The sequence below is a fragment of the Coregonus clupeaformis genome, chromosome 3 (genome assembly GCF_020615455.1).
Source record: "Coregonus clupeaformis isolate EN_2021a chromosome 3, ASM2061545v1, whole genome shotgun sequence".
NCBI lineage: Eukaryota > Metazoa > Chordata > Actinopteri > Salmoniformes > Salmonidae > Coregonus > Coregonus clupeaformis.
In genome coordinates this window covers 14,441,684-14,460,932 of record NC_059194.1, presented here as the reverse complement: position 1 = coordinate 14,460,932, position 19,249 = coordinate 14,441,684, and positions in this window count along the sequence as shown.

Below are 19,249 nucleotides of genomic sequence, written 5' to 3'. Positions count from 1 at the left end.
AGAAGTCAATGTGAGCAGGACCAGCAGTGTCATTTGACTTAACAAACGAGGATCGGATGTCGTCAACCTTCTTTTCAAAATGGTTGACGAAGTCATCCACAGAGAGGGGGGGGGGAAGATTCAGCAGAGAGGAGAAGGTGGCAAAGAGCTTCCTAGGGTTAGAGGCAGATGCTTGGAATTTAGAGTGGTAGAAAGTGGCTTTAGCAGCAGAAACAGAGGAAGAAAATGTAGAGAGGAGGGAGTGAAAAGATGCCAGGTCCGCAGGGAGTCTAGTTTTCCTCCATTTCCGCTCGGCTGCCCGGAGCCCTGTTCTGTGAGCTCGCAATGAGTCATCAAGCCACAGAGCAGGAGTGGAGGACCGAGCCGGCCGGGAGGATAGGGGACATAGAGAGTCAAAGGATGCAGAAAGGGAGGAGAGGAGGGTTGAGGAGGCAGAATCATTAGATTGGAGGGAGAAGGATTGAGCAGAGGGAAGAGATGAGAGGATGGAAGAGGAGAGAGTAGCGGGAGAGAGAGAGCGAAGGTTGCGACGGCGCATTACCATCTGAGTAGGGGCAGAGGGAGTAGTGTTGGAGGAGAGCGAGAGAGAAAAGGATACAAAGTAGTGGTCGGAGACATGGAGGGGCGTTGCAGTGAGATTAGTAGAAGAACAGCATCTAGTAAAGATGAGGTCAAGCGTATTGCCTGCCTTGTGAGTAGGGGGGGACGGTGAGAGGGTGAGGTCAAAAGAGGAGAGGAGTGGAAAGAAGGAGGCAGAGAGAAATTAGTAAAAGGTAGACGTAGGGAGTTTTTTTTTTTTTTTTTTTCACCTTTATTTAACCAGGTAAGCCAGTTGAGAACAGGTTCTCATTTACAACTGCGACCTGGCCAAGATAAAGCATAGTAGTGCAATAACAAAAAAAACCAACCACACAGAGTTACATATGGGGTAAAAAAACATAAAGTCAGAAATACAACAGAAAATATATATACAGTGTGTGCAAATGTAGCAAGTTATGGAGGTAAGGCAGTAAATAGGCTATAGTGCAGAATAATTACAATAGTATTAACACTGGAATGCTAGATGTGCAAGAGATTATGTGCAAATAGAGATACTGGGGTGCAAAAGAGCAAAATAAATAACAATATAGGGATGAGGTAGTTGGGTGGGCTAATTTCAGAGGGAGGGTGTAGGGAGGTTAAAGTCACCCAGAACTGTGAGGGGTGAGCCATCCTCAGAAAAGGAACTTATCAAGGCATCAAGCTCATTGATGAACTCTCCAAGGGAACCTGGAGGGTGATAATTGATAAGTATGTTAAGCTTGAATGGGCTAGTGACTGTGACAGCATGGAATTCAAATGAGGAGATAGACAGATGGGTCAGGGGAAAAAGAGAGAATGTCCACTTGGGAGAGATGAGGATTCCTGTGCCACCACCCCGCTGACCAGATGCTCTCGGGGTATGCGAGAACACATGGTCAGACGAGTAGAGAACAGTAGGAGTAGCAGTGTTTTCAGTGGTAATCCATGTTTCCGTCAGCGCCAAGAAGTCGAGGGACTGGAAGGTAGCATAGGCTGAGATTAACTCTGCCTTGTTGGTCGCAGAACGGCAGTTCCAGAGGCTGCCGGAGACCTGGAACTCCACGTGGGTCGTGCGTGCAGGGACCACCAGGTTAGAGAGGCAGCAGCCACGCGGTGTGAGGCGTTTGTATGGCCTGTGCGGAGAGGAGAGAACAGGGATAGACAGACGCATAGTTGACAGGCTACAGAAAATGGCTACAATAATGCAAAGGAGATCGGAATGAAATGAACTAAACATCTGGGAAAGCGAGAGAGCGGGGCCTCCCTCACTTACGTTTCACTGAAACACCCAAATATAACTCTCCCAACTTCCACCTCAGAAACTATAATTGTTGTAAACTACAGCGGTTCAATGTTTTCTAGGAATAGACTAACATAGTTTATTCAGCTAGCTAACTTGGTACAGTATTCTTCAGTGAAAACCGTCCAGGGCACCGAATCCTATGACGCCACAGCCAACTAGCATGCCAGCCTCCAACAACACGGTTTAGCACCAATACTCGGCCACAACAAACCACCAGCGTGTTAACACGCCAAGCAGATCATACGTGTCCATGTCTAACGTTGTGGGTTAGTCCCGACAGCTTGAGCAAGTCCGTCGTCAACTTATTCAGCCAGTTAGTTAGCTAGAATATTTAGCATACTAGCTAGCCATTGCTTTCTGCCAACGGAAAAAATTAATCCTCCCACGGCACGAACACACAGAGAGAGCCAAGCTAACGTTAACTAGTCACCCATGTCCCAAATTCCCTTGAACGACTCTGGCTACCAGTATGTAAAAACAAAACACAAATGTAGGTTATAACTTACCCCTAGCAGCTACTGTTAGCCAGCCAAGTGCAAAGCTAGCCACTGAATCGACTCAGCCAGTTTGCGTCTGTTCGCTAGGTCGTTCCAGCTATTGTTTAGTAGCTATCCAGGTAGCAACAAGCTAGCTACATTTCAAGCACAGTAGCTACTTACTACCTAACGTTAACGCTTCAGATAATGAGGTTAGAAAAACAGCTGAATTGTAGGCATTATTGTATGTAATTATTGTAGGCAGCTAGCTGGCGTAATTACAGGTACTCTCAAGTGTGAAACAACTATCCACAGTTGCTAATAGTTACCAGTAGCTACCCGCTAGCTAGTCCAGGTAGTGGGTTAGCTAGCCTCGTGCTTCACCGGGCTCAGACGAATACAATACTTACCTACAATAATTACATACAATAACTACCTACAATCTAAATACATGAACGTCATCAAAGGACAGAAACCCATTAAAGATGATAAACGCATTAAGATGGTGAGAGCTCTCTGGTGTTTAGTGCAGTTTGTCACTACTACACTTATATCTGTTTTTGTGAGCTTCCTTGATTCTGTATGCCCACAGTGCTATAGGGTGCTTTAACCAGCTCAAGTTCCCATTACAATACTGTAATGCTAGTCAAATAAATCATCAGTCCCATTACGATTAAGCAATGCACAGGGTTTTACAGGAAGCACATGGATAATACTAACACTCAATAGAGGTGAAGATTTATGGTTTATTACAGTGGACATATCAAGCAACATGGTCTCAGAGTATTTTGTATTATTCTGTACGTAAATCTGTGACACTCCATTTGGTATGATACTGTATCATACATTTTGCAAATTTGAAACAAAATGTACATTTTGCAAATTCGTAACATATTGTACGTTCTGCAAATTTGTAACATGTAATACGAAGCAGGAGGGATAACTGGGCCCTAAATCGGTCTTCTCCAGCAGGTGACGTTTTTCTAATGTTTTCTCTCCAAACAAGCCGTTTTTGTATTTAGGTCAATGAGAGAGTGTTGAATTTGATTAACAAAACATTGAATGGCTTATTTGCTACGTGTGGCTTATTTGATTTAATAAACATTTCGTAGTCCTTAGGTTGTTATGAGTGTACTGATAAGTAGGACACATGAAAAAACACTTTATATCGGAGTTGTGCCTTGTTGTTCACACAGGTATCTGCCCTCTCATTGGCTAAAATGGTCCCACCTGATCTTGCCTCCTCCCAACAGCCTTCTAGTCTGAGAACCAGTCTATTTAGCTAACGTTCCACTCCTTGCCACTCCTTGTCATTGCCAAATGTCATGCCATGCAATTTGGCACGTGACATTGAGTACAGGGAGTGGATTAACTAAAGAAACTGGTACTCATGCTAACTGCCTTCCATTTTGTAAGACATAAAAAATGTATAGCGGCCACTTGAGTATCTGGTTAATATAATGGTTAATCTGTGGTCACACAATAACTGACATTTGTTAGTCACACACGATATCTCAATTGTCCCAAAGGAGGGGTGGGGGGGTGGGACAACATGTTTACTTTTGCCTTGTTTCATTCGTGGGGGACAACATGTCTACTGTTGCCTTGTTTCATTCGTGGGGGACAACATGTTTACTGTTGCCTTGTTTCATTCGTGGGGGACAACATGTTTACTGTTGCCTTGTTTCATTTGTGGGGGACAACATGTTTACTGTTGCCTTGTTTCTGTCTGAATCCAAACAGAGGAAGGTCACAGGGTCACAGGTGTGTGATGTTGATTATTTGTAGACGCTCTAAAAAGGAAGGGGGGGAGGGAGAAAGATGGACAGTGTTTACTGGTTATTATAAACAAAGCCACACACATAGACAGACACACACACTCTTTGAAGACAGGTTTAAGCAATGCTGACTGTGAGTGTACTGTGGATTAGGATTATGACCTGACGAGCTATAAAGGTTAGTGAGGTTGTGCAACAGAAAAGGATATCTGAGATAGTGGTGTCCAAAAGTTGTGATAGGCCCAGTCATTCTGAATGGAGAGTAATGGCTGTTTCTAAATTACACTATATTGGCCATGAAATATGATGACATTGTTAAAGTAGGCAACTATTTAGTATCATTATCATGTAGTCAAATTTACTTTAGCTAGCAAAGTTAGTCAAAAATAGCTAGCAAAGATAACGTTGGCTAGCTAAAATCCGGTGGTCTCCCCTCAACCTTAGCTAGCTAGATAACGTTATACTGCATCTAAAGTCAATCTGGCTTCATCACAATGATGACAAAAGGTTGTCCTACTACATATTTGCCTCTTTCAGAAATGTAATCGTGTCTCCAAGCCCTTGTAATGCACTTTAGACAAAATCTTCATCAATGTCCATTGAGAATGCATTGAGTAGAATGGTCAGTTGGGCATTAGTCCTAAAACAAATGTTCAAAACAATAGTGACGAAACATGCAACCCAGGAATATTTCACATTTAAGCTAGGTAAGACATTCCATTTCTCTGCATTTAACATATTTTATGTGAAATATACGACAATAGGAAAGCTTAAGCAGAGTAGTTTTTATTCAGATGAAAAAAATAATACCCAAGGACATCAGCTAGTGCTTTTAGAAACGGTTAAAATAATGACTGTACTAGTATTCTTTGAGACTTTTCAGCCAAAAAACTGGCCAAAATTTAAATTTTAGTGTTTTACCTCTGGAAGCCATTTCTCAATTATTTTTGTGAAGTTGGGCAAACTGTAATCTCCCGGGCGGGTGGGGGGGGCTTAGGCTGAGAGTTTTTTGCGAGGGTGGAGACTGTTTTTGATGGAACTTTAAGTTTCTAACACGTACGAACACAGAAGTTAATCAAGCAGCTGACCAAATTACATCTGGATTAACAGAGATTAGGCAAAACTGTAAAGGTAATTAAAGATGCCTTGAGGTTCATTCCCTGCTGCACAGCTTTAAGATCTGAATATAGCACTTATCATTGCCGATGCAATTGAATGCAGTGGGTGATTCATGTGAGAGCAGAGCACTCCAGCAGAGCCCTTTGTGCAGCTTTATGGCCATTAAACCAGGGCTTCCATCCATCTTAGCATCAGCCATCTTATGAGGCAACGAGGATCACATGGAGAGTCAGGGCCGGACGGTCAGACTACTACAGCAGAGCCTTTACAAGGACAGGAGAGGAAAGACCCTTTCTGGAACTGATATCCCCAGCTGTGGTGCCACCCCTCCAGGAGAGAGCGCTTACTGAAACATACTCTGCTAAACACACGCCCCCACACTACCTGATACCCATTTCACACATTAAGATAGGCTACCACAGCTTGTCCCATGTCATGGAACAATATCCATCTATAACCATGAACCAGATCAATTAATTACAGTATGACATGGGAGTCCAAATGTGCAAATAAAATGGAAATGCTGGACAACCATGAATAAAACCTAGGACATACAGTATATGCATTAGAATCAGCGTGACACTGCAGCAGATTACTGAAAGAAGGATGAATCCCAGTACAGCATAACAAAAGTGACTCTAAATGAAATGGAAACGCTGGACAACCATGAATAAAACCTTGGTCACAATGGCCTAAGCATTAAGGTACTGTTGGATATGCTGTATTTATACAGAAGCCATTGGCAAAGATGATCAAAGAGCTGGAAACAAAGGAAGAGGATATAGAAAATACTCCATTTAATTTGAATAAACAAAGGAGTTCCGCCGAGCACCGCTGTATTGAAACAGCACAGAGGCCTACCCAGGATGCTGCAGCAATGGAAATGGAACATTAATAAAATAGTATGAGATTCCCCTTATTGATGGGTGAATGAGTTAACCATGAAGTTTTGCATTCTTATCTTCTTGACTACTCAAAGAGCAGTGAACTGGTTTGTTTGAGATTACTCATTTTGAGGGTAAATTCGGTGGACAAAAGTCTGCCGTCGGCCCTTCTCGCTGTTGTGAGACAAGAAAGGAACAGCGACAGTTAGCATCCAGCTCCTGTTTTAAGATAATTAACAGTGACAAAAACACTGCTAAATAAGGAGAAGGAATGTAGGGCTGTCAGGTCTGCACAAACTCTGCCTCATGGGGTCTTATTTTCTCCAAAGCCTGCTTGATGAGCCACTCACATGAAGCCAGTGACAGAGGCATCATGGCCATGTTCTCTGACCAGCGACAAAACACATTTGAAGTGATTGAAAAAGAGGCAAAAGTCTAGACGAATTAGACAGACGATTGCAGCAGAGCTATTGCCAAGGCTATGCTTCCAACAGGGTGGAGAAAAACAGGCAAACTGTCTGATTCAGTGGCTGAGCCAGTTGTTTGAAGATCTGAAGGCCACCTGCCCTGGATGGTACACCCAGGACCTAACAGCCACGGCGCTCCGGGGAGCACATTACCCAGAAGTCACACATCAACCAACCACTGTGTCAGGTCTTATGTATCAGCCAATCACTGTGCCAGGTCTTATACTGTATATCAGCCAATCAATTGGACTTTGCTCCCTCTTTTTGTTAAACCTCCTGTACAGTGGGCTGTATTGTCATGGAGGACCAGAAGACACAGGAGAACCAAACATGTAGAGTTTAGCCCCAGGCAAGGTAGGGAGGGCACTGAGTTCAAACACAATTATACACAGTGGTGCACCTCCAACCATCTCACAGGGATTGGATCCTACCTATCAGAGACGTTGTGTTGTGCCTCTCTTTTCATAGAAACCCACTCTACATAATGAGCTCAGTGCATCTCCTCACCATCCCTCTCACCCACCCACTCCTTTCCTCTTCTAGCCTACATCCAATCTCCTCTACCTGCCAGTCTCTCTCTCTCTCTCTCTCTCTCTCTCTCTCTCTCTCTCTCTCTCTCTCTCTCTCTCTCTCTCTCTCTCTCTCTCTCTCTCTCTCTCTCTCTCTCTCTCTCTCTCTCTCTCTCTCTCTCTCTCACACACACCTGTTAGAGAGGTGTGGACCCATTCTTTCTCTCTCTGCTCTGTTGTGGGCTAGTGAGGGCCTGGCTCTGTGCCTGACAATGACAGCTCTTCAAAGGCCTTTGTAAGGTTTTGGCTCGAGGGGGTAGTTGAACAGGAGGCTCCCCAGAGGAGAAGTGCTGCTCAATAACACCTGTCACATCTCTACACTGGTCTGTTTACCTGCAGCTACATGTCTTCCTACTCAAATCACTCCCAATCCACATTTATCCATGTCGGGTGTCAAAACCACTACTTGATTTTGTGGTTCAGAATTTTGACTGAATTTCCCTTTAAGGCAGAATGGATGAGTATGCATGTACACAACTATACAGATGGTAAATATATAATACTGTCATGTAGTGCCATTCACTCTAATGTTGCTCAGTGAGTAATACAGACACAGAAGAGCAGGAATTGAATGCCTGTACTAAGTTACCACAAATATTAACCTCCATTTACAATGTGGCATAAATAAATAGAAAGTTGGTTAATTAGGCCACTGCATCAACAAATCCATGCTGAGAGTATTTTATGGATTGATGAAAAATAACACAAATGTCTCCTGTCCAAATCTCCATAACAGAATCATCATCACTCAACTACTCCTCTTCATCAATAACCCCTGTACCATCCTACTGTTCATAAGAAAACAACCCCTGTACCATCCTACTGTTCATTATACAACACCTGTACCATCCTACTGTTCATAAGACAACCCCTGTACCATCCTACTGTTCATAAGACAACAACCCTTGTACCATCCTACTGTTCATTAGACATTACCTGTACCATCCTACTGTTCATAAGACAACCCCTGTACCATCCTACTGTTCATAAGACAACAACCCTTGTACCATCCTACTGTTCATTAGACATTAGCTGTACCATCCTACTGTTCATAAGACAACCCCTGTACCATCCTACTGTTCATAACACAACCCCTGTACCATCCTACTGTTCATAAGACAACAACCCCTGTACCATCCTACTGTTCATTAGACAACAACCCCTGTACCATCCTACTGTTCATTAGACAACACCTGTACCATCCTACTGTTCATAAGACAACAACCCCTGTACCATCCTACTGTTCATAAGAAAACAACCCCTGTACCATCCTACTGTTCATAAGAAAACAACCCCTGTACCATCCTACTGTTCATAAGAAAACAACCCCTGTACCATCCTACTGTTCATAAGAAAACAACCCCTGTACCATCCTACTGTTCATAAGAAAACAACCCCTGTACCATCCTACTGTTCATAAGAAAACAACCCCTGTACCATCCTACTGTTCATTAGACAACAACCCTGTACCATCCTACTGTTCATAAGACAACAACCCCTGTACCATCCTACTGTTCATAAGAAAACAACCCCTGTACCATCCTACTGTTCATAAGACAACAACCCCTGTACCATCCTACTGTTCATAAGACAACAACCCCTGTACCATCCTACTGTTCATAAGACAACAACCCCTGTACCATCCTACTGTTCATTAGACAACAACCCCTGTACCATCCTACTGTTCATAAGACAACAACCCCTGTACATCCTACTGTTCATTAGACAACAACCCCTGTACCATCCTACTGTTCATTAGACAACACCTGTACCATCCTACTGTTCATAAGACAACCCCTGTACCATCCTACTGTTCATAAGAAAACAACCCCTGTACATCCTACTGTTCATAAGACAACCCCTGTACCATCCTACTGTTCATAAGACAACAACCCCTGTACATCCTACTGTTCATTAGACAACAACCCATGTACCATCCTACTGTTCATTAGACAACACCTGTACCATCCTACTGTTCATAAGACAACCCCTGTACCATCCTACTGTGCATAAGACAACAACCCCTGTACCATCCTACTGTTCATTAGACAACACCTGTACCATCCTACTGTTCATAAGACAACAACCCCTGTACCATCCTACTGTTCATAAGAAAACAACTCCTGTACCATCCTACTGTGCATAAGACAACAACCCCTGTACCATCCTACTGTTCATTAGACAACAACCCTGTACCATCCTACTGTTCATAAGACAACAACCCCTGTACCATCCTACTGTTCATAAGCCAACAACCCCTGTACCATCCTACTGTTCATAAGACAACAACCCCTGTACCATCCTACTGTTCATAAGACAACAACCCCTGTACCATCCTACCATTTACAAGACAACACATCCCGTACCATCCTACTGTTCATAAGACAACACCTCCCGTACCATCCTACTGATCTTAAGTCATCACATGAGCCCCATATTTCTCTAATAGGAAGTCTGGACCGTTGCCATCCCAGATCACCATGACAATGACTAGCCCTGGCCCAGATCCTAACAAGAGAGCAAGGGGAAGTTGGGTAAACAAGCCCAATCCGCTCCATTAACACAAGGACCACAGGCTCCCCTGCCGCCCGCCATTAATTATCTGGTCTTATGGGAAGATTAGAGAGAAATAACAAGAGGAGCGATAGGGAAAAGAACTCACAGCTAGAGTCTACTGGGCCTCCCTTCTTTAATTCCAGCCCAGCAGAAACACACAGGCCGCATTGCAACGAAGAGGCAGAACTTAACGCGCACCTACAGGTTACCGCTGGATTTCTTAACAAGCTACTAACCGGAGATTACACGGAGCTCCGAGCTAAAATGACCAGTGGTTACAACGAAAACAGCAGCGGTATTACCAACCAGACCAGCTGATCTGACATTGTTATTGGTGTCAAGCCGGTTTGATACTAGACAGCGGAAATGGCATGGGAAATGGTCATTGTCTGCGTTCACTTCTCCCGCCCCAATGAAGTAACATCCTATCAGGAACAACTAAATCGAAATAAGGAAAAAGATACATGGAAGAATATGACATACAACTGAAATAAGAAGATTAGACTGGAAATGTAGCCTCTGTCAATTACGATGATTTAGTTAACACGATTCATTGCAGCCAAATTATGCCTACATCAAGGCTAATCTTCTGCGAAAATAAAGTTACTTTTTAATTAATTACCACATTGTAGCCGAAATGAAAGTGATATGGATTGCAGCAACGTGTGATAGACAATTTAAATATCATTATAAAACGAAGCACTTTGCATCTGTTTTGTTGGTTAAGATAATGACTTCCAAAAAATAAGAAATTACTCTCCCTACCACATTTCTTTCCAATTCAGACATTGTTTCTTCAATAAGTAAAATATGCCACCGTAAGTCTACTGGCCTAATTACTGTAGCCCTGTACGAACATATAAAGGTTCAGTTTTGAGTGTTATCACGTTGTTAGACAAATAAATAAATAATCTTGGCTATCCACACAACACTGGAAATGTTACTCTTCACAACAAGCCAACCACGAACACAATAATAATACAAAATAAATACAAATTATATACAGTATATATATATATATATATATATATATATATATATATATATATATATATATATATATATATATATATATATAATTTGTGCAACTTTAAATAACTTTATTAGAATACAATATAATTTGATGAAAAATACAACACAATCATGATTTAGTTTCAAATGTCAAAAGTGTAGCAGTTCAGAAATATTTCCTTTTCCCCTCTTGATAAGAAATGGCCATATTCGATTCAGATAAGTAAAATCATTCATGAATTGGAAACAAAACATTTATCCTACACCATAATTTTTTCACTCATAAAATGTGTAGGGAAGGCTACATTGTCATAGTAGATTTACCGTAGTAAACGAGGAAATTATATACTTTTCAGTATGTCAAATAGATAAATCACCCTTAGTCAGTTACAATTACAGGATTAAATTGTTCCGATGATAATACCCACCAGAGGGCGAAATCGTCTTGAAAAATGTTGCTTGTAATCAGGACTAAAAGATAACCGCGATATCCGATCCGCGTTATGAAGCGGTAAATTGCCGTTGGATGATGGTTGCAATTGAGATCAGCTGTGCGGGTGATTTTAGCGCATATTGATGGTTTAGTGCAGTCCTTCTCAAATAGTGGGGCGCGCCCCCCTGGGGGGGCTCGGAGCGATGCCAGGGGGGGCGCGTGTGACCCCGGGGAACATGCTTTTTTTTGCCGCAGGGAGTAGTTTTTTTTTGCACCGAACAAGAGCATACAGCACAGAGCAGGATATATGAGGTGCAGATAACAAACCCTTAAGAGACACCATGGAAAAATATTTAACAGGGATGAAAAGAAAGGCGGAGAGAGACGGAGATACTGAGACAAAGTCTCCCGAAAGCTAAGACGAGGAAATATGGCGAAGCGTATGTAGCGCTTGGCTTCACTGTGACTACGGTGGGAGACGAGGAATCAGCACAAATTGTTTTATTCATTTTTGTTTTATAGGTCAAAGTGTTTCATATATTGTGCTCCTGAGTTAATGTTGCTGATCAATTTGAATTTATTATTATTTATTGATTTTATTTTATTTTATTTTTCAGTATCAAATGGTCAAAAAAATTTTACAGTTTAAATAAGGGTTGCATTTTTTTTAAATTTCAGGCAAATTGATGCACTTTAAGTATTTTCTGTTACATTGTTAATAAAGTTATTCTTTGTTGTAAGTTGATCTATATTTCTTTCTTTTTTATTTTCTTTAATGTTAATAAGGATACAATGTTATGCAGAGGTGTACATATAACAATTTTATAGACAAATTATACTATTTACAGTCGCGGCGGAGAGTTGGGGGGCGCAAAATGTTTACTTCTTCCTAGGGGGGGCGTAACAGAAAATAATTGAGAAGCACTGGTTTAGTGGGAGATCAGCTGGCGAGAATCTAGTGGTCATCGATGGTTGTAATTGGCCCAACAGACTCGTGGATCACGCACAGGACAGCTCTAGTGGCTCTAGTCTGGCTCAGTAGTCTGGCTCAGCTTGGATTCTCTCTCTCGCTCTCTCCCCTCCATTCATCCATCTGTCTCCATCAGCCAGAGAGACAGGCTAGGGGTGGTCTGATGCTGTGAGCCATCTCAAGTCCAGTGTGTGCGTGTGTGCGGCTGGAGGGGAGTGGAGGAATCTGTCTGACTGCGTGTAGACACCAGCAGAGCAACAGCTGCAGCAGGGTCTGTTCTGAGTCCCTCCCTCCCTCCCCTGCGGTGTCCAGGCTGCTGAGGGGGAGGCAGATCTTCAGTGGTCTGCCGCTCCCCACTATTAAACTTGAATCCCTCAAAGCGGGAGAAGGCAAACAATTGATTGCAGGAGAGGTGATTAATGTGGGGCTGTCAGTACATCAGCGGTTTGCATGCACACAGATCCATGAAGCAAGCAAACAGTCACAGGTACACACACACACACACTAAAGTCAAGGTCATCTGAAGCCTTGCCAGGCAGAGTATGTGGGGAATGGTGTAAGGTGGTGTATGGAGAGCTGAGCTGTGTGAATACTGATGCACCACAGGAAGTTGGGGATGTGGAGCTTCATTCCAGTAGAATGACATTCATATGAGTCTGTGTGAATTGACCGTGGAGAAGAGTGTTCTCTCTCAAAATGTCCCAGTGAGGACTGAGCCTATTATTTCCCCTTCCTGATCAAAAGAGTGATGACTGAAGCCCAACCCAAGATCTTTAGACCATGGCAGGGAACACATTTCCCCAGAAAGCCATATTATCTACTTTTTAGAGGAAACCAAGCCATGTGTTAGAAATAACCTTTTAGAGGACTGAGTAGGTCCACATTATTGACCCATGCTTATATAATATAATATAATATGCCATTTAGCAGACGCTTTATCCAAAGCGACTTACAGTCATGCGTGCATACATTTTTTTTTGTGTATGGGTGGTCCCGGGGATCGAACCCACTACCTTGGCGTTACAAGCGCCGTGCTCTACCAGCTGAGCTACAGAGGACCACAAAAAGGGGAAAATTCTCTGGAGCATCTACTCAGATAGATAATGTATAGGTCTACTCAGATAATGTATAGATCTACTCCTATAGATAATGTGTAGGTCTACTCAGATAGATAATGTATAGGTCTACTCAGATAATGTATAGGTCTACTCCAGTACCAGATGCTGTTGCTAATTTCCCATAAACCCACTAAAACTCTTAGTGGAGAACCATCACATGTGTTAATAACTTCACAGAGAACATTTTAGATGACAAATTACAGTGTAGGTCTACATTACTAATCTATGGTAGACAGGGAACACATGGAGCACCTTAGATCCAGTAGCTGTAGTTACATAGGGATCTCTATGGCTCTAGTTAAGACCAGAGTAGCTCTAGTTAAGACCAGAGTAGCTCTAGTTAAGACCAGAGTAGCTCTATTGAGTACTTTGATCTGTTGTGTGCTAAAAGCAGCATCCCTTGATATTAAATGCAACTAGTGGATTATATGTGCGAGACATTCTACTGCACTGTTGGAGCTAGTAACATAAGCATTTCACTGCACCTGCTATAACACCTGCAAATCTGTGTACGCGACCAATAAACATAGATTTTATTTGATTAAATAATTCAACTAGGCCTACTATGTCTTGGAAAATGTTATCATGGATGTTTGAACTCATCCGGTTATCGTAACTGGGCATGGATTTTCCATCGTGTACGTATATAAACTGAAGTTAAACTGAGACAGTATCCTTTAAAACTGAGAAGATGTAGCTTACTATACTGTAATGCTCAAAGTTGAGTTATGTCTGAGGGATATAATCCAGACCTGAGAACGCTGGTATAAAACAGTGATGATGAGTGAGGTGGAGGATTAGTTTGTATGAACAGAGATTATTTGACTCTCTTTATGGAGCACAATTGTTTTACATGGAGTTTCAAATCCTCCTAGAGTCCAATTTGGCGGTAGCTTTTTTTTCTGTCGACTGTGGATGTTTTTTCATCAGCATCCTAAATCTCTTTAATCAAGACGTCTCCATGACCCCCAGAGTGACATCATCAGCCCCAGACATCTGTCAGTGCGTCACGCCTCCATCAGTCAGGAGGCTCTTCCTCTGCCGTTTCCCCCTTTACTGATAAACCAGCACCGTCACGCCCACACGCTACACTGGCCTTCATGGAGATTGATCATTTAGCTGGTGGCCACATATGTAGCCCAGCAAAGAGAGTAGGCCAGAGAATGAGTTAACGCAGACAGTCATAGACGTGCAGAATCCACAAACAGATTTATTGGGATGATTTACTAGAGTTACTAATATAAAGTATATCACTCAGTATTTCTACGACTGATTTCATATATCCTGAGACAGCCGTAAGCCTATCTTTAGTGTGCAAGTCAAGGACAATGCAGGACACACTAATAAAGTAGGCCTATTAGTTCAGTGATTCTTGTATACCATGTAGCCTACACAAACTAGCTGTTGATAAATCAGATGTACAGGCTAGATATCTGAAATCTGCAGACACAATGACTCATTACACAAAAATATATATGTTAGTGAAAGTGTGTTGGCAATTATTTTTCACACACACACACACACACACAGTCCAGCACCAGCCTTAATTATCCAGCACAATCATGCATAAATAAAGACCTGCATTAAAACAGAATAGGCTAATTTTATATAACAAGGAGCAGGGGAGTCCATCTTCAGAGCAGTTATTTTCCTTTAATGATAAGAGGAGAGGAACCTGCAGGGCTCTGTGTCTCAGAGAGAGTCAGAGGCCATTTCAGACAACGGCTCCACAGCAGAGACTAATGGCCCAGGATGATGAAGGGCTGCCTGGTAGCTCTGCTGCCTCCGGGCAAACAGAATGGGGTCTGTTAAAGGTTCCCAGAACGTTTCATTAGGTTGTGGGGGTGTGATATGGGAACTGTGGGATGCCTGTTGGTTCTGCTGGCTGGGCTGAACTGAACTGCATCGCTCTGTGGTACTCCTGGAGCCCGGCCCAGTCCCGTCTGTCTCACTGCAGTTCCTGGTCAGTGAGCACGCTAACACGCTACAGCTAACAAGCCAGGAGAGGAGGAACAGATTTCACCCAGCATATGGAGGCTCACCAGGGCTCCAAATAAGCAGACCGCTGCTGATGCCCTCTATACCTACAGAAAACAATTAATCCTCACTGTTCTCTGCCTTACTGACTACTGTCTGGTACTAGTGGGGCAGGATGGAGAGAGGAGGAGATGGGGAGGGAAAAAGAGAGAGGGACGAAAGTGGATGATAGATTAGGTTCAGAGAACATTCATTTGTTGCTCTTATCAAAGACAGAGGGAGGAGAAAAGAGTTCTGTAAAAATGAAAAGGCACAGCGATGTTCTTTGGCTTTTCACCCAGCCCATGCACTCTTCTCCAGTGACCTGTCCATGACCCTGGAGGACTCATTTATATTGGCTGGAAAAGATAGTAGCTTGCTTCCATAAAAAGATGAGGACTTGGATTATAGATGTTTACAGGGTATGGATGAGAGAGAGAGAGAGAGAGAGAGAGAGAGAGAGACACAGACAGACAGACAGACAGACAGACAGACAGACAGACAGACAGAACGGGGAAAATACAGGGTTCAGAGGGGAGAGACATGCATGCTGCTGTCGTCTGTGAGGTCGAGACGAGCTGATCCTCTCCCACTGAGCTGCTTCAGGCCAATGCTGTATATAAACCCACTGCTTCAGACACTCTGACCTCTTCTTTCAGTCCAGAGGGAAGCAAGGTGTAACAGATGACTAAAACAGCATGGTCCTGTCCTTTCACGGTCCATCTCTCTGTTACAAGCTTACAGAACATGTCTTCACTCCTTGTCAAGCTCAGGATTGTCTAGGTAATTCATGTCCAGGAAACATATGAATCACTTTCAGTTCAGTTGAGGTGAAAAAGTGTTCCAAAATGAACCAGCGTTTGAAGTGGGCCTACAAACTAGAGAATCTGACAGAAATACAATTCAGGAACTATTGAAAACTACTAAACTTATCTCCTCATTCCAAATTAGCCAAACACTTCTAATAGGAAGACTTAGTTTACATAGAGGTCAGGTGCTGTGTCACTGACAGATGAAGAGTAGAGCTTGATTCGTTGGGTTGAGTTCCAGTGTGGTTCATTCATAACAAGCAGCGTTTCCTCTCCAACAGCTCTTCTGTTGCTCTCCACTACCCGACAGCCTCCACACCAGGCCCTGAAATACAGCCAATAAAGCCGTGGGGCCACTATAAACCTGGAGCCGTCAGCTGATTTGTGGATCCAATTACCTTCCCTCTGTAATGGCTGTGTTCAGTACCATGATGTTAAGTCAGTGGAGAACAGCAGAACCCAGGAAGATCCTCCTAAAACCCCTCAGTACAGAACAGCACCCAGGAAGATCCTCCTAAAACCCCTCAGTACAGTACAGCACAGCAGGAAGATCCTCCTAAAACCCCTCAGTACAGTACAGCACCCAGGAGGATCCTCCTAAAACCCCTCAGTACAGTACAGCACCCAGGAGGATCCTTCTAAAATGTGTGCTGTTGGGGGTACTCGAGGACCGGAGTTGGGAACCACTGGCCTCACAGCTTCACCACAGTGAACAGAAGCACCCAGGAAGATCCTCCTATAACCCCTCAGTACAGTACAGCACCCCAGGGGAGGACCATTACACTCATCACAACTATTAACAGCACATCAACACAGAGAGAAGCTCTTCAAATCTCAAATACAGGACAGATGGAGTGATGCTGAGGGGCCATTTAGAGCCTGTGTGGAGGGCTGACTGACAGAAGAGTGTGTGCTGAAGTGTTCTGAACTTCAGAACTTCTGCTCTATCTAGTCTGAGGGATGAGACATTTCCGATAGTGAGGAAATTATGAACGTGAGTCTACATTGTGTCAGGGCTGGAGTGGCATTTCTGCGATGTGTGGATGTTAGAAACCTTCAGTATTTGCAGTTGAATGGTACGTGCTGTGGTTTATGTGTTGTAAGGGTGAGGCCATATAGTGTGCGGTAGCTGCAGTTGGGTTATGGTGTGTGTGTGTGTGTGTGTGTGTGTGTGTGTGTGTGTGTGGTGGCATGATGCATTAGAGTGGTATGTGATGCATTAGGCAGACAAGCGGGAGGAGAGATGAGCCGTCGTCATGTCAGCACTTACGGTTCAGGAGGCATGAGTGGGGAATGAGGGGGGGACTGGAATGGCATTTCTGCTATATGTGGATGTTCCAAACCTGCTGTTAGAGTAGTTGAGTGGTATGTGGTGGGGTTATGTGTTGTTGGGTTGAGGTGATATGGTAGTTGAGTGGTATGTGGTGGGGTTATGTGTTGTTGGGTTGAGGTGATATGGTAGTTGAGTGGTATGTGGTGGGGTTATGTGTTGTTGGGTTGAGGTGATATGGTAGTTGAGTGGTATGTGGTGGGGGTTATGTGTTGTTGGGTTGAGGTGATATGGTAGTTGAGTGGTATGTGGTGGGGTTATGTGTTGTTGGGTTGAGGTGATATGGTAGTTGAGTGGTATGTGGTGGGGTTATGTGTTGTTGGGTTGAGGTGATATGGTAGTTGAGTGGTATGTGGTGGGGTTATGTGTTGTTGGGTTGAGGTGATATGGTAGATGAGTGGTATGTGGTGGGGTTATCTGTTGTTGGGTTGAGGTGATATGGTAGTTGAGTGGTATGTGGTGGGGTTATGTGTTGTTGGGTTGAGGTGATATGGTAGTGTTGGTATTCTGCCCTGGAATTGCGTTCCCGTGCAAAACTAGACAGATAGCTAACAACTGAGTCTTCAATAAAACTTCCAAGGCGTGACTTTTCTTGAAAGAATGTATTGAAAACGTTTATGTTGTGAAACTGCAAATACAGAAAATAATATACTTTAGTATTCAATTCACATTGACATACTGTAGCTGTACATTATACATTTCAAGTTGAAGTTGCATAAATACAAAGCAAGTGCCAAGTTACCATATATCTGGCATGACGACAAACCAAATAGATAATTACTCTATGAGTAACAACTAGCCAACTCCTTTCATTACTCTAATAATGTACAAACACCTCTGTACAATAACAAAGCATATTACACTAGAAACAGTAACAAACTATAGTATGTTTTACACTTCTTTTACATGACGCACGAGTAAACTAATACAGCTAACGGCATCCATGAAAGTCAATGCAATTTGCGTGAGTAAATGTAACCAACTAACATTGATAAGTAAGCAATTCTGTCAATAACAATATTATCATCACTTGCAATATGCTTGAATTGAACTTACAAACAAATATTTTCCGAGGCTGAAGCGTAACAAGAAATAGTTGCACTGAAAGAACTGTACAGTAGCGTTGTTTCTAGCTGCTTGTCTGCGTGCAGAATGACTACTTTACTTCCGGTTTTTGTTAGTTATTCTAAGTACCAGAAAGCTCCACTAGGGGGCGCAAAACACCATGGAACACAATGAAAGTCACTCTTAATCACTATAATAAAATAATCTGTTACCTTCTAACAAGATGGCAGCACACTCCCCGCCTGGTATAATGAAATTGTGCCACTAAAATATTTTGCCTCTAGGATGCTTCAGAAAGAAGAACAACAATCTCTGAGATTGGTCTCAGAAACACCTTAGCAATCCCTTGCTTGACAACCTTTAGTTCTACTTTCCTGACCTTTTCGTCAGTACTGGGAAAGGTTTTGACCACAAGTCCGACTGGCCAGTCATTTCTGTGCGTCTGACTGTCTTTCAATAAGACAACATCTCCCACTTTCACATTTGGCTTTTCTGCTGTCCATTTTCTGCGTCTCTGCAGTGTTGTCAGGTACTCCTGTCTCCACCTTTTCCAAAAAGTGTCAGCGAGACACTGGACTTGCTTCCACTGTTTTCCATGAAGATCGTTCATGTGGAAATATCCAGAAGGGGCTGAGGTAGCGTTGGTCTTTTGTGTCAGTAACATTGAGGGTGTAAGAAAGGCAGGCATGTCAGGATCGGTTGACACTGACACTAGGGGTCTCGCATTGATTATTGCCATAACTTCAGACATAAGAGTGCTCAAGACCTCATGTGTGAGACGAGT